This window comes from Dendrobates tinctorius, unplaced genomic scaffold, assembly GCF_039654945.1.
Source record: "Dendrobates tinctorius isolate UK_male_01 unplaced genomic scaffold, ASM3965494v1 ptg000151l, whole genome shotgun sequence".
Classification (NCBI taxonomy): domain Eukaryota; kingdom Metazoa; phylum Chordata; class Amphibia; order Anura; family Dendrobatidae; genus Dendrobates; species Dendrobates tinctorius.
The window spans coordinates 22,339,393-22,354,048 of record NW_027361818.1 but is presented as its reverse complement, the minus strand read 5'-3'; positions in this window follow the sequence as shown (position 1 = coordinate 22,354,048).

Genomic DNA, 14,656 nt, shown 5'->3' with positions numbered 1-14,656 from the left:
AGCCGACAGGTCCAGGAGGAGGAGGACAGAGTAGTGTCGCTTGCTCTTGGCAGTTAAGAGGTCATTGGTGACCTTAGTAAGGGCTGTTTCAGTGGAGTGGTGTGACCGGAAGCCAGATTGTAAGCGGTCGAAGAGGGAGCAAGAAGAGAGATGTGAGGACAGTTCAAGGTAGACGTGTTGTTCCAGTAGCTTGGAGGCGTATGGGAGAAGTGATATAGGGCGATAGCTAGATACAGAGGATGGGTCAAGAGAGGGCTTTTTGAGGATAGGTGTGATGGAGGCATGTTTAAAGCTTGAGGGGAAAACACCAGTTGTTAGTGATAGGTTGAAGAGATGGGTTAGGGTTGGGATGAAGACTGTGGTGAGGTTTGGGATGAAGTGGGATGGGATTGGGTCGAGTGCACAGGTGGTGAGATGTGATCTTGAGAGTAGAGTGGAGAGTCGATCTTCTGTAATGGTGGAGAAGTTGGTTTTGAAGGTGGAGGGCTGGGAAGTCGGGAGGAAGGGCTCTGGGGGTTGTTGACCAAAACTGTCCCTGATGTTATCAATTTTCTGCTTGAAAAATGAGGCAAAGTCTTCAGCTGAGATGAGTGGGGAGGGAGGAGGTGCTGGGGGGCGGAGGAGAGAATTGAAGGTGTTGAATAACTGTTTAGGGTTGTGAGACAGGGAGGATATGAGAGATGAGAAGTAGGTTTGTTTAGCTGTGGCGAGTGTGGTCTTGAAAGTAGTGAGGGACTGTTTGAATGCGATGAAGTGCTCGTTGGAGTGGGATCTTTTCCATCTGCGCTCAGCAGCCCTGGAAGCTCGCCTCAGCTCTTTGGTCAGGCTGGTGTGCCAGGGCTGTCTGTTGATTTTGCGAGTTTTGGTATGTGTAAGTGGGGCAGCGGATTCCAAAGCTACAGCTATTGTGGTGTTATATAGAGCGGCAGCGTCATCCGCATTGTGTAAGGAACTTATATCTGTAAGAGGGAGGAGGGATTCAGAGAATGAGTGTAGGTCAAGGTGTTTAAGATTCCTGCGAGGGTGTGAAAGTTTGTGGGGTGAGGATTGTAGACATGGAGTGAAGAGGGAAGAGAATGTGAGCAGGTTGTGGTCAGAGAGAGGAAGAGGTGAGTTAGAGAGGTTAGATAGGGAGCAGAGGCGGGTGAAGATGAGGTCCAGTGTGTGGCCATCTTTGTGGGTGGCTGTAGAAGACCATTGAGTGAGGCCGAAGGAGGAAGTGAGAGATAGAAGTTTAGTGGCAGCTGAGAGGGAAGTGTCAATGGGGATGTTGAAGTCGCCCATGATGATGGTAGGGATGTCAGCGGAAAGGAAATGAAGTAACCAGGTGGTGAAGTGGTCAAAGAAGGTGGTGGCTGGCCCTGGGGGGCGGTAGATGACAGCCAGTTGGAGGTTGGAGGGGGAGTAGATGCGCACAGAGTGCACCTCAAAGGAAGGGAGGGTAACAGAGGGTGGCAGTGGGATTGGGGTGAAGGAGCAGGTATCTGACAGGAGAAAACCAACTCCTCCACCATGTTTGCTGCTGGGGCGGGGGGTGTGAGAAAGGTGGAAGCCACCATACGAAAGTGCAGCAGGAGAGGCTGTGTCAGAAGGGGTGAGCCAGGTTTCGGTGATGGCGAGGAAGGAGAGTTTGGTAGTAACAAAAAGATCATGGATGTAGGAAAGCTTGTTGCAGACAGAGCGAGCGTTCCACAGAGCTCCTGTTAGTGGGACTGGGGAAGCGGGGGCTGGGTGAATGGGTATAAGGTTGGAGAGGTTACGGAAGGTTGTGATAGAGCGTGGATGGGAGGTAGAAATGACTGTGGGAATGTGGTGAGGAGGACCAGGATTTGGAGAGATATCACCAGCAGTGAGAAGGAGCAGAGAAAGTGTTAGCAGGTGGGAGCAGGAGAGGGCATGAGGGGGCTGTCTGTGTTTGGAGACAGAGGATTGTATGTTAAGGAACAGTTTTGAGGCGGAGGTGAGGTGGATAGGGAGGATTGAAGAAGAGATGAACAGTTCCTTACTAGGAGTAGGGATTAGGGGAATTAGCAGAAAGTGAAGGATTATTGGGGTGAAAGTGATAACAAACAGAAACATTGTTTACAGTGACTGTCCAGTTACCTTCAGTTCCCTTCTGGTTCAATTCTGGTTTTAATTCTTAAATTAATCTTCACACTTCTAGCACACACTTATAGCAATCACAATGCAGACTGAAGTCTATGCAGACTTGTGCTCTGCAATATATGTACAACTAAGTGTAGTCAGGTGTGAAGCAGAGAGGAGTGGTCTCTGCTCATCTTGGCCAGACAATTAAGAGTGGACCATATGTATATGATCAAGCCAGAGTAAACAAGGTCATAAATAACACTGGGGTAAGCTGGGGTTAGCTGAAAGGCATACCATGTGAATGCTAGGTGCAGAGGCAAGTCTATGTGCAAAGCTGGGTGATGCACTGTGTGTCCTTCATAGACAGACAGCAGGAGAGCAGGAGAGCTGGGTGGATGGACATACCATGTGAATGCTAGGTGCAGAGGCAAGTCTATGTGCAAAGCTGGGTGATGCACTGTGTGTCCTTCATAGACAGACAGCAGGAGAGCAGGAGAGCTGGGTGGATGGACATACCATGTGAATTCTAGGTGCAGAGGCAAGTCTATGTGCAAAGCTGGGTGATGCACTGTGTGTCCTTCATAGACAGACAGCAGGAGAGCAGGAGAGCTGGGTGGATGGACATACCTGTCGGAAGAATCATTAACACCTAAACAGAAAAAGACAAGGTTACAATGGGCTAAGTAAAAGCAATTGAGGACTGTGGATGACTGGATGAAAGTCATATTCAGTGATGCATTTCAAATCTGCATTGGGCAAGGTGATGATCCTGGAACTTTTGTTTGGTGCCGTTCCAATGAGATTTATAAAGATGACTGCCTGAAGAGAACATGCAAATTTCCACAGTCATTGATGATATGGTGCTGCATGTCAGGTAAAGGCACTGGGGAGATGACTGTCATTATATCTTCAATAAATGCACAAGTTTATGTTGATATTTTGGACATTTTTCTTATCTCAACAATTGAAAGGATGTTTGGGGATGATGAAATCATTTTTCAAGATGATAATGCATCCTGCCATAGAGCAAAAACTGTGAAAACATTCCTTGAAAAAAGACACATAAGGTCAATGTCATGGCCTGCAAATAGTCTGGATCTCAATCCAATTGAAAATCTTTGTGTACCCCGGACACAGGAAGTGTAGAGATAGAGGTTGGTGAGATAGGGAAAGAGTTGTAGCTGAGTATTAGCCTGGGATTCAACGACATTTACATTTAATTCAAGTAAAACAACTTCCCTTCTTAGGGCTAATTATAATAAATGGTAATACTGCTGTTAGAAGCACTAAGGTAGAGATTGTGCTGAAGGGATCATGTAGGACAGAATAGGGAGAATTGCACGTACCTTATCCTGTAGGTTGCAGCTCAGACCAAAACCTCTTCTCAGGGCTAATAATATTCTTTTTGCTCTTAATCCTGCAAATTTTTCTGAGCAGGGAATTACTATGCACCATTTTTACTGTTGTAGTTCTGCGTCAAAGGCATACTGCCAGACTTGATTGGATCTCAATAGCATATGTTGCTCCTGCAGTGTAACCAGTCAATCTGAGGTGTTCAAAGTTTCATGAAAAAGTAATACTGCAATTTTTTTCAGTATTTACAGCATTTAACATGCTCCAGTTGTGCCTCGAAACTAAAAAAAAAACTTGCATGGTTAGAAAAAAATGTAATTTTTTTTTATAATCACAGATGCAAAATAAATTCCTATTTTGCATCTGTTTTCTCTCAGAAAGGAAATGTAACATCAACTGTTATTCACTGTCCTATTAAGGGAATAGAAGAATCCAGGATATCTATAAACAGAAAGATAGTGAGGAAACACTTAGCTAACCTAAATGAATTCAAGTCTCCAGGTCCAGATGAATTACACCCCAGAGTACTGAAGGAGATAGCAGAAGAAATTTTTGAACCCCTCTCCATAATCTTTGAAAATTCTTGGAGAACAGGAGAAGTGCCAGAAGACTGGAGAAGAGCAAATGTTGTTCCTATCTTCAAAAAGGGGAAGAAGGTGGACCCAGGCAACTATAGGCCGGTGGGTCTGACTTCTATACCAGGAAAGATCTTTGAACAAATTATTAAACAACATGTATGTCAATACTTGGATAAGAATGAAGTGATTAAACAGAGTCAGCATGGGTTTGTAACTAATAAGTCATGTCAGACTAATTTAATTTCCTTCTATGACGGTATTACTGATTGGGTGGATCAAGGAAATGCTGTAGATATAGTATATCTTGACTTCAGCAAAGCATTTGACAAAGTCTCTCATACAATCCTTATTGAAAAAATGACTAAGTATGGAATGGACAAGGCAACTGTTAGGTGGATTCATAACTGGCTTAGTGATCGGACCCAAAGAGTGGTCGTAAATGGCTGCACATCCAGTTGGAAGAATGTCTCAAGTGGGGTACCACAGGGCTCTGTCCTGGGCCCTGTATTGTTCAACATCTTTATCAACGATTTAGATGAAGGAATTGAGGGTAAACTGATTAAATTTGCTGATGACACAAAGCTAGGAGGGATAGCTAATACTAGAGAAGAGAGAGAGAGGATTCAAAAAGATTTAAATAAACTGGAGAAGTGGGCAGCAACTAACAGAATGGTTTTTAACAGGGAGAAATGCAAAGTACTACATCTGGGCAATAAAAATGAAAAAAGCATATATAGAATGGGAGGAATAGGGCTAAGTGACAGCACATGTGAAAAAGACTTGGGTATACTAATAGATCACAGACTGAATATGAGTCAACAGTGTGATGCAGCAGCAAAAAAGGCAAATGCAATTCTAGGATGTATTAACAGAAGCATACAGTCTAGATCACGTGAAGTCATTATTTCCCTCTACTCCTCTTTGGTCAGACCTCATCTGGAATATTGTGTCCAATTTTGGGCACCACATTTTAAAAAAGACATCAACAAACTGGAGCAAGTTCAGAAAAGAGCGACCAGAATGGTGACCGGTCTGCAAACCCTGTCTTATGAGGAAAGGTTGCAGGATTTGGGAATGTTTAGTTTGCAAAAGAGAAGACTGAGAGGAGACTTAATAGCTGTCTACAAATATCTAAATGGCTGTCACATTGTAGAAGGATCAACTTTATTCTCATTTGCACAAGGAAAGACTAGAAGCAATGGGATGAAGCTGAATGGGAGGAGACACAGATTAGATATTAGAAAAAACTTTTTGACAGTTAGAGTGATCAATGAGTGGAACAGGCTGCCACGAGAAGTGGTGAGTTCTCCTTCAATGGAAGTCTTCAAACAGAGGCTGGACAGACATCTAACTGGGATGATTTAGCGAATCCTGCTTTGAGCAGGGGGTTGGACCAGATGGCCCAGGAGGTCCCTTCCAACTCTACGATTCTATGATTCTATGATAATAAAAAAGATTTTTGTTTTATTTCTACCCATAAATATGCAACTTTATGTAAAACCAAAAATAAATTAAAAAAAAGTCCACATATTTAGTATTGCCCTGTCTGGTATTACCTGATCTATAAAACTATCACACCCCATCATTGAACACAAGACTGTCCAAACCTTATACCCAATGCCCTCCTTTTTCCCCTTGCCGCAAAGAAAAACTCATTCTTGATATTTAAATGCCAACTTTATTTGGGAGTAAATCATTATAAACCAAACTCCTCTTTTATATTAACACCCAAACGTTGGAAGGGTAAGGTCGCAGCTCTCCATGTTAACCAGTTGTAAACTTGTGGGGATATGCTACAAGTGTCCACTGTCCCGGCGCATGTTACCCATTCATCTTCTTCCACCAACGCTGCGACTTTCAACGAACAGTTGTAACTAGAGTTGAGCGAAACGGGTCGAAAAAATTCAAAAGTCACCGACTTTTGGCAAAGTCGGGTTTCATGAAACGAAACCCGACCCTAGGATGAGGTCGGCCACGAGGTCGGCGACTTACGCGCCAAAGTCGCATTTCAAAAGTTTGTTTTGCGCTCTTTTTCTGCCAATCAGGATCCACGGAGACTGTGGGCAACGTGATGACATAGGCACGGGTCACCATCATCTTTCAGAAGGGCATGCAAGTGATTGGCTTGCTTTGGTGGGCGTCACAGGGGGTATAAAAGGGCGTGCACGCCGACCGCCATCTTACTTCTGCCGATCTTAGTATAGGGAGAGGTTGCTGCTGATTCTGTAGGGAGAGCGTTAGGCAGGGAAGAAGACAAAAAAACTGCTTCTGCTGCTAGCGATTTGGCCTGCACAACACACAAGTCACTGTGTGTGCAGTGCAAGGGGAGGCTATATTGTGGTGTATCAGTGGTGTTGGTTGTTGGGCTGCCTTTTAAGGCTTCCTGACACGCTGGCATTGCTGTTTACCCACTGCTCCGCAAACTGCTTTTTTAAAAGCAATCCAATCTCCCTTATCCTCTCGTCACTTTGGTCACAGGCAGCTGTGCCATCGAGCGTGTCACATAGCGCTCAGATATCAGTGGGCCGCACACAATCCACAAGTGTCCACTGTCCAAAAGTGTACGCAGAGATTCAAAATCTCCATTATCCTCTCGTCACTTTGGTCACAGGCAGCTGTGCCATCGAGCGTGTCACATAGCGCTCAGATATCAGTGGGCCGCACACAATCCACAAGTGTCCAGTGTCCACAAGTGTACGCAGAGATTCAAAATCTCCATTATCCTCTCGTCACTTTGGTCACAGGCAGCTGTGCCATCGAGCGTGTCACATAGCGCTCAGATATCAGTGGGCCGCACACAATCCACAAGTGTCCACTGTCCAAAAGTGTACGCAGAGATTCAAAATCTCCATTATCCTCTCGTCACTTTGGTCACAGGCAGCTGTGCCATCGAGCGTGTCACATAGCGCTCAGATATCAGTGGGCCGCACACAATCTACAAGTGTCCACTGTCCAAAAGTGTACGCAGAGATTCAAAATCTCCATTATCCTCTCGTCACTTTGGTCACAGGCAGCTGTGCCATCGAGCGTGTCACATAGCACTCAGATATCAGTGGGCCGCACACAATCCACAAGTGTCCACTGTCCACAAGTGTACGCAGAGATTCAAAATCTCCATTATCCTCTCGTCACTTTGGTCACAGGCAGCTGTGCCATCGAGCGTGTCACATAGCGCTCAGATATCAGTGGGCCGCACACAATCCACAAGTGTCCAGTGTCCAAAAGTGTACGCAGAGATTCAAAATCTCCATTATCCTCTCGTCACTTTGGTCACAGGCAGCTGTGCCATCGAGCGTGTCACATAGCGCTCAGATATCAGTGGGCCTCACACAATCCACAAGTGTCCACTGTCCAAAAGTGTACGCAGAGATTCAAAATCTCCATTATCCTCTCGTCACTTTGGTCACAGGCAGCTGTGCCATCGAGCGTGTCACATAGCGCTCAGATATCAGTGGGCCGCACACAATCCACAAGTGTCCACTGTCCACAAGTGTACGCAGAGATTCAAAATCTCCATTATCCTCTCGTCACTTTGGTCACAGGCAGCTGTGCCATCGAGCGTGTCACATAGCGCTCAGATATCAGTGGGCCGCACACAATCCACAAGTGTCCAGTGTCCAAAAGTGTACGCAGAGATTCAAAATCTCCATTATCCTCTCGTCACTTTGGTCACAGGCAGCTGTGCCATCGAGCGTGTCACATAGCGCTCAGATATCAGTGGGCCGCACACAATCCACAAGTGTCCACTGTCCAAAAGTGTACGCAGAGATTCAAAATCTCCATTATCCTCTCGTCACTTTGGTCACAGGCAGCTGTGCCATCGAGCGTGTCACATAGCGCTCAGATATCAGTGGGCCGCACACAATCCACAAGTGTCCACTGTCCACAAGTGTACGCAGAGATTCAAAATCTCCATTATCCTCTCGTCACTTTGGTCACAGGCAGCTGTGCCATCGAGCGTGTCACATAGCGCTCAGATATCAGTGGGCCGCACACAATCCACAAGTGTCCACTGTCCAAAAGTGTACGCAGAGATTCAAAATCTCCATTATCCTCTCGTCACTTTGGTCACAGGCAGCTGTGCCATCGAGCGTGTCACATAGCGCTCAGATATCAGTGGGCCGCACACAATCCACAAGTGTCCACTGTCCACAAGTGTACGCAGAGATTCAAAATCTCCATTATCCTCTCGTCACTTTGGTCACAGGCAGCTGTGCCATCGAGCGTGTCACATAGCGCTCAGATATCAGTGGGCCGCACACAATCCACAAGTGTCCAGTGTCCAAAAGTGTACGCAGAGATTCAAAATCTCCATTATCCTCTCGTCACTTTGGTCACAGGCAGCTGTGCCATCGAGCGTGTCACATAGCGCTCAGATATCAGTGGGCCGCACACAATCCACAAGTGTCCACTGTCCAAAAGTGTACGCAGAGATTCAAAATCTCCATTATCCTCTCGTCACTTTGGTCACAGGCAGCTGTGCCATCGAGCGTGTCACATAGCGCTCAGATATCAGTGGGCCGCACACAATCCACAAGTGTCCACTGTCCACAAGTGTACGCAGAGATTCAAAATCTCCATTATCCTCTCGTCACTTTGGTCACAGGCAACTGTGCCATCGAGCGTGTCACATAGAGCTCAGATATCAGTGGGCCGCACACAATCCACAAGTGTCCACTGTCCACAAGTGTACGCAGAGATTCAAAATCTCCATTATCCTCTTGTCACTTTGGTCACAGGCAGCTGTGCCATCGAGCGTGTCACATAGCGCTCAGATATCAGTGGGCCGCACACAATCCACAAGTGTCCAGTGTCCAAAAGTGTACGCAGAGATTCAAAATCTCCATTATCCTCTCGTCACTTTGGTCACAGGCAGCTGTGCCATCGAGCGTGTCACATAGCGCTCAGATATCAGTGGGCCGCACACAATCCACAAGTGTCCACTGTCCACAAGTGTACGCAGAGATTCAAAATCTCCATTATCCTCTCGTCACTTTGGTCACAGGTAGCTGTGCCATCGAGCGTGTCACATAGCGCTCAGATATCAGTGGGCCGCACACAATCCACAAGTGTCCACTGTCCACAAGTGTACGCAGAGATTCAAAATCTCCATTATCCTCTCGTCACTTTGGTCACAGGCAGCTGTGCCATCGAGCGTGTCACATAGCGCTCAGATATCAGTGGGCCGCACACAATCCACAAGTGTCCACTGTCCAAAAGTGTACGCAGAGATTCAAAATCTCCATTATCCTCTCATCACTTTGGTTACAGGCAGGTGTGCCATCGAGCGTGTCACATAGCGCTCAGATATCAGTGGGCCGCACACAATCCACAAGTGTCCACTGTCCAAAAGTGTACGCAGAGATTCAAAATCTCCATTATCCTCTCGTCACTTTGGTCACAGGCAGCTGTGCCATCGAGCGTGTCACATAGCGCTCAGATATCAGTGGGCCGCACACAATCCACAAGTGTCCACTGTCCACAAGTGTACGCAGAGATTCAAAATCTCCATTATCCTCTCGTCACTTTGGTCACAGGCAGCTGTGCCATCGAGCGTGTCACATAGCGCTCAGATATCAGTGGGCCGCACACAATCCACAAGTGTCCACTGTCCACAAGTGTACGCAGAGATTCAAAATCTCCATTATCCTCTCGTCACTTTGGACACAGGCAGCTGTGCCATCGAGCATGTCACATAGCGCTCAGATATCAGTGGGCTGCACACAATCCACAAGTGTCCACTGTCCAAAAGTGTACGCAGAGATTCAAAATCTCCATTATCCTCTCGTCACTTTGGTCACAGGCAGCTGTGCCATCGAGCGTGTCACATAGCCCTCAGATATCAGTGGGCCGCACACAATCCACAAGTGTCCACTGTCCAAAAGTGTACGCAGAGATTCAAAATCTCCATTATCATCTCGTCACTTTGGTCACAGGCAGCTGTGCCATCGAGCGTGTCACATAGCGCTCAGATATCAGTGGGCCGCACACAATCCACTAGTGTCCACTGTCCAAAAGTGTACGCAGAGATTCAAAATCTCCATTATCCTCTCGTCACTTTGGTCACAGGCAGCTGTGCCATCGAGCGTGTCACATAGCCCTCAGATATCAGTGGGCCGCACACAATCCACAAGTGTCCACTGTCCAAAAGTGTACGCAGAGATTCAAAATCTCCATTATCATCTCGTCACTTTGGTCACAGGCAGCTGTGCCATCGAGCGTGTCACATAGCGCTCAGATATCAGTGGGCCGCACACAATCCACTAGTGTCCACTGTCCAAAAGTGTACGCAGAGATTCAAAATCTCCATTATCCTCTCGTCACTTTGGTCACAGGCAGCTGTGCCATCGAGCGTGTCACATAGCGCTCAGATATCAGTGGGCCGCACACAATCCACAAGTGTCCACTGTCCAAAAGTGTACGCAGAGATTCAAAATCTCCATTATCCTCTCGTCACTTTGGTCACAGGCAGCTGTGCCATCGAGCGTGTCACATAGCGCTCAGATATCAGTGGGCCGCACACAATCCACAAGTGTCCACTGTCCACAAGTGTGTGCAGAAATTCTAAAACTCCCCTGTCCTATAGACACCTTGTACCTTGTTTTATATTACTATATAGTTTGTTGGATTTTGTCTACATTTCTACCAAAAATGAGGAAGGCTGGTGGAAGAGGCCGTGGAATTGGGCGGGGGTTGGCAGCTGGTAATGATGGTGTTGGTGGTGGATCTGATGGTAGTGGCAAGAGCAAAATAGGACCGAATGCAGGAGGTGCTGACCCTGCGTCATCGTCTGGCTACATAAGGCCTCGAACGCTTAGTTTTCTAGGAGTTGGCAAACCGCTTTTAAAGCCAGAGCATCAGGAAAAAGTTTTGTCTTACATTGCTGACCTCCAGCTCTATCGCCTCCTCTTCTTCAGTTGTAAAAAGTAAAAGCACTGAGTCGTCATTGGAGGCTCATGTTCATGAACCACACCTTTCCTTGTGGCCTTCACCCCAACCAAGATTGAAGGATGACGCAGGCCATACTACTGATTACTCCATGGAGCTGTTTTCACATACCATGCCTGGATTATCAAGTGAAATGGTGAATTACCCAGGCCAAGATGAATCTGACATGGAGTGCACTGATGCACAGCCGCTGATGGATGATTCTGCTGGTACATTCACTCAGAGCACTACATTGTCCTCGCAGTGTACAGAGCCAGATTTTGACCCTGATGAGACTCAGGTGCCCCTTCCCGCACACTATACCACCATACACGGTGACACAGAGAAAGGTGCACATGACATAGAAGAGGAGGTGATGGATGACCCAGTTGTTGACCCAGATTGGCATCCATTGGGGGAAGAGGGTGCTGCTTCCAATAGCTCAGATGAGGAGCATCCACAGCAGACATCGACATCGCAACAGCTGTTATCTGGCAGGCCCGGAGCACTCCAAAGACAGGTTCCAAACATCAAAAGAGTTGCTGGACAGCTTGTCCAGAGGGTCAAAAGATCACAGCGTGCTAGGCCGCAAAATGTCTGCCAAAGTAGGAAGAGTGCAGTGTGGCACTTTTTTGAACAAAATCCTCATGATCAGGCCAAGGTTATCTGTAAGAAGTGCGCAAAGACCTTTAGCCGAGGGAAAAATCTGAAAAATTTGAATACCAGTTGCATGCTTAGACATTTAACCAGCATGCACTTGCAAGCGTATACACAACACCAAACCTCAAGTGCCACATGTGCAACTGATCACAACGAAGGTAGTCAGCAATGCTACATTGTTTCCCCCACTGTAAGCCCACCGGTTAGCACAGCAGCAAATGTTGAGGTGTCGTTGCAAGGCCACAGCAGTCAGGGAATCCCACTGTTATATCAACGAAAGACTGATTCTAGGCCATCAGAAAGAACACCAACTCCATCACCATCATCAACCCTCTCTCAGTCCGCCCTGTCCACCGCTACTTCCACCATATGCAGCTCTCAAGTCCAGCTCACCCTCCCAGACACTATGAGTAGGTCAAGAAAGTACTCAGTCTCTCATCCGCGTACACTGGGTTTGAACGCCCACATTGCCAAACTAATCTCGTTTGAGATGATGCCCTTTCGGTTGGTGGAAAGCACAGCTTTCCGCGAACTCATGGCCTATGCAGTACCACGCTATGACCTACCCAGTCGCCACTTCTTCTCTCGCAAAGCCATCCCAGCCCTCCACCATCATGTGAAAGACCGCATTGTCCATGCACTCAAGCAGTCAGTGAGCGGAAAGGTGCACCTCACAACTGATGCATGGTCCAGTCGGCATGGCCAGGGCCGTTACGTGTCCATCACTGCACACTGGGTTAATGTGGTGGATGCAGGGTCCACAGGGGACAGCGGTGGTGGGACAGTGCTGCCTAGCCCACGGTATAGGAAACAGTTGGCTGTAGGCGTTCGACCCTCCTCCTCCTCCTCCTCCTCCAGAAGCGACAGCTCGTCCACAGAGCGCAGTCGTACGAGCACTCCATCTGCAGCTGCCACTGTTGCACACGATGTGTCCCCCTATCGAGCAGCTAGTGGAAAGCGTCAGCAGGCTGTGTTGCAGATGATGTGTTTGGGCGACAGACACACCGCCGAGGTGCTGGCCGAGTACTTGAAGCGACAAACTGAGTCATGGCTGGGCAGTGTACATCTTGAGGCAGGCAAGGTAGTTAGTGATAACGGCCGTAATTTTGTGGCAGCCATAGCCCTTTCAAAACTCAGCCACATACCTTGCTTGGCTCACACCTTGAACCTGGTGGTGCAGTGCTTCCTCAAAAATTATCCGGAGTTAACAGCCTGCTCCAGAAGGTGCGAAGACTGTGCGCGCACATCCGCCGGTCGCCTGTACACTCCGTTCATATGCAGAAGCTGCAGCGATTGCTCCACCTTCCCAACCACCGCCTCATTATCGACATTGCAACAAGGTGGAACTCCACCCTGCACATGGTGGAGCGGCTGTGCGAGCAGAGGCAGGCCATAATGCATTTGTGGGAGGATACACTGCCAGGCACTTTGAGAGCAGACATGGAGTTGACAGGCGTGCAGTGGTCGAAGCTGAAAGACCTTTGTAAAGTCCTTCAGTGTTTTGAGGAATGCACACGGCTGGTAAGCGCAGACGACGCCATCCTAAGCATGAGCATCCCACTTATGCGTCTGCTCATGCAAACTTTGACGCACCTTAAGGAGCAGGCGTCTGCAGCCAATGTTGATGAGGAGGAAGAGGAGGAGGGAATCCTTGATGACATTCAGCCATTGTCTGCTCAGGGACCTCTCCTGGACGAGGTGGAGGAAGAAGAGGAGGAGGAGGAGGATGATGGGGAGGATTACTTAGGGGAGGATGATGCATCTCGTGGGGCAAGTGAAAATGTTGGCGTGGCAAGGTCTGGTACAGGGTTTGTGCGTGACTGGAGGGATGTGTATTTGCCAGAAAGTGCTCCTCCACCCAGCACTCGCAGTGCATCATTGACACCGGGAACATTGGCCCACATGTCAGATTATGCCTTGCGGATCCTAAAAAGGGACCCCCGCATTGCCAAAATGATGAACGATGACGACTACTGGTTGGCCAGCATCCTGGATCCACGCTATAAAGGCAAATTACAAAACATCATGCCACAGGAGAACCTTGACCTAATATTGGCTAATAAACAAGCAACTCTGGTAAATCGGTTGCTTGAGACATTCCCAGCACACAGCAGCGGTGATGGTTCTCACACGAGCCGTACGGGCCGGGGGCAGCTTGGCAGAGGTGTTCGTGGTGCACACAGCAGAAGTGGCGTTGGAGACAGGGGTTTCATGACAATGTTGTGGACTGATTTTTCAAATACCGCTCACACAACTGGTAATACTGCATCGATGGAAAGTGACAGGAGACAGCAGTTGTCAACTATGGTTACAAACTACTTTTCCTCCCATATCGATGTTCTCCCACACAGGTCATTCCCCTTTCACTATTGGGCCGCTAAACTGGACACCTGGCCTGAATTGGCCCAATATGCCTTACAGGAGCTCGCTTGCCCAGCTGCAAGTGTGCTATCGGAAAGAGTCTTCAGTGCAGCTGGATCAATCCTGACAGAAAAAAGGACCCGTCTGTCAACCCAAAATGTGGATGATCTAACCTTCATTAAAATGAACCACGCATGGGTTTCCAAGGATTTTGTCCCACCTTCCCCTGATGACACATAGGGTGACAGAAAAATGGCTTGCTTTGGTCCACCTCTTCCTGGTACTTCACCTATTTCGCCTTTTGCATCAGCTGAATGTCCAACATCAACATATGCCACTTTCTAAAACTCCCTAACTGTGCTGCCTCCCCCCCCATGGCCGGGGTCACCACCTACCGCACGACACCGTGCGAGTGCCGTTGCCCTGGACAGGTGGGTAGGCCGACTCTTGGGCGCGGGCACTGGCACAGGGTCCCTCATAGTGCAATCAAGTGTCTCTGACGGTGGTGGTGCACACCCGCCGTCAGACACATCGCTGTACTTTGAGGGGCCCAGTGCCAGTACCAACGCCCACGAGTGGGCCCCCCTTGCTTGGCCAGGGCCCCAGCATTTGCAATCTTTACCTCTCCCTGCTCCTCCGCTGTGTAATCTGGGCCGTCAAATCCATACTGTGCCTGACACCGTCTGACC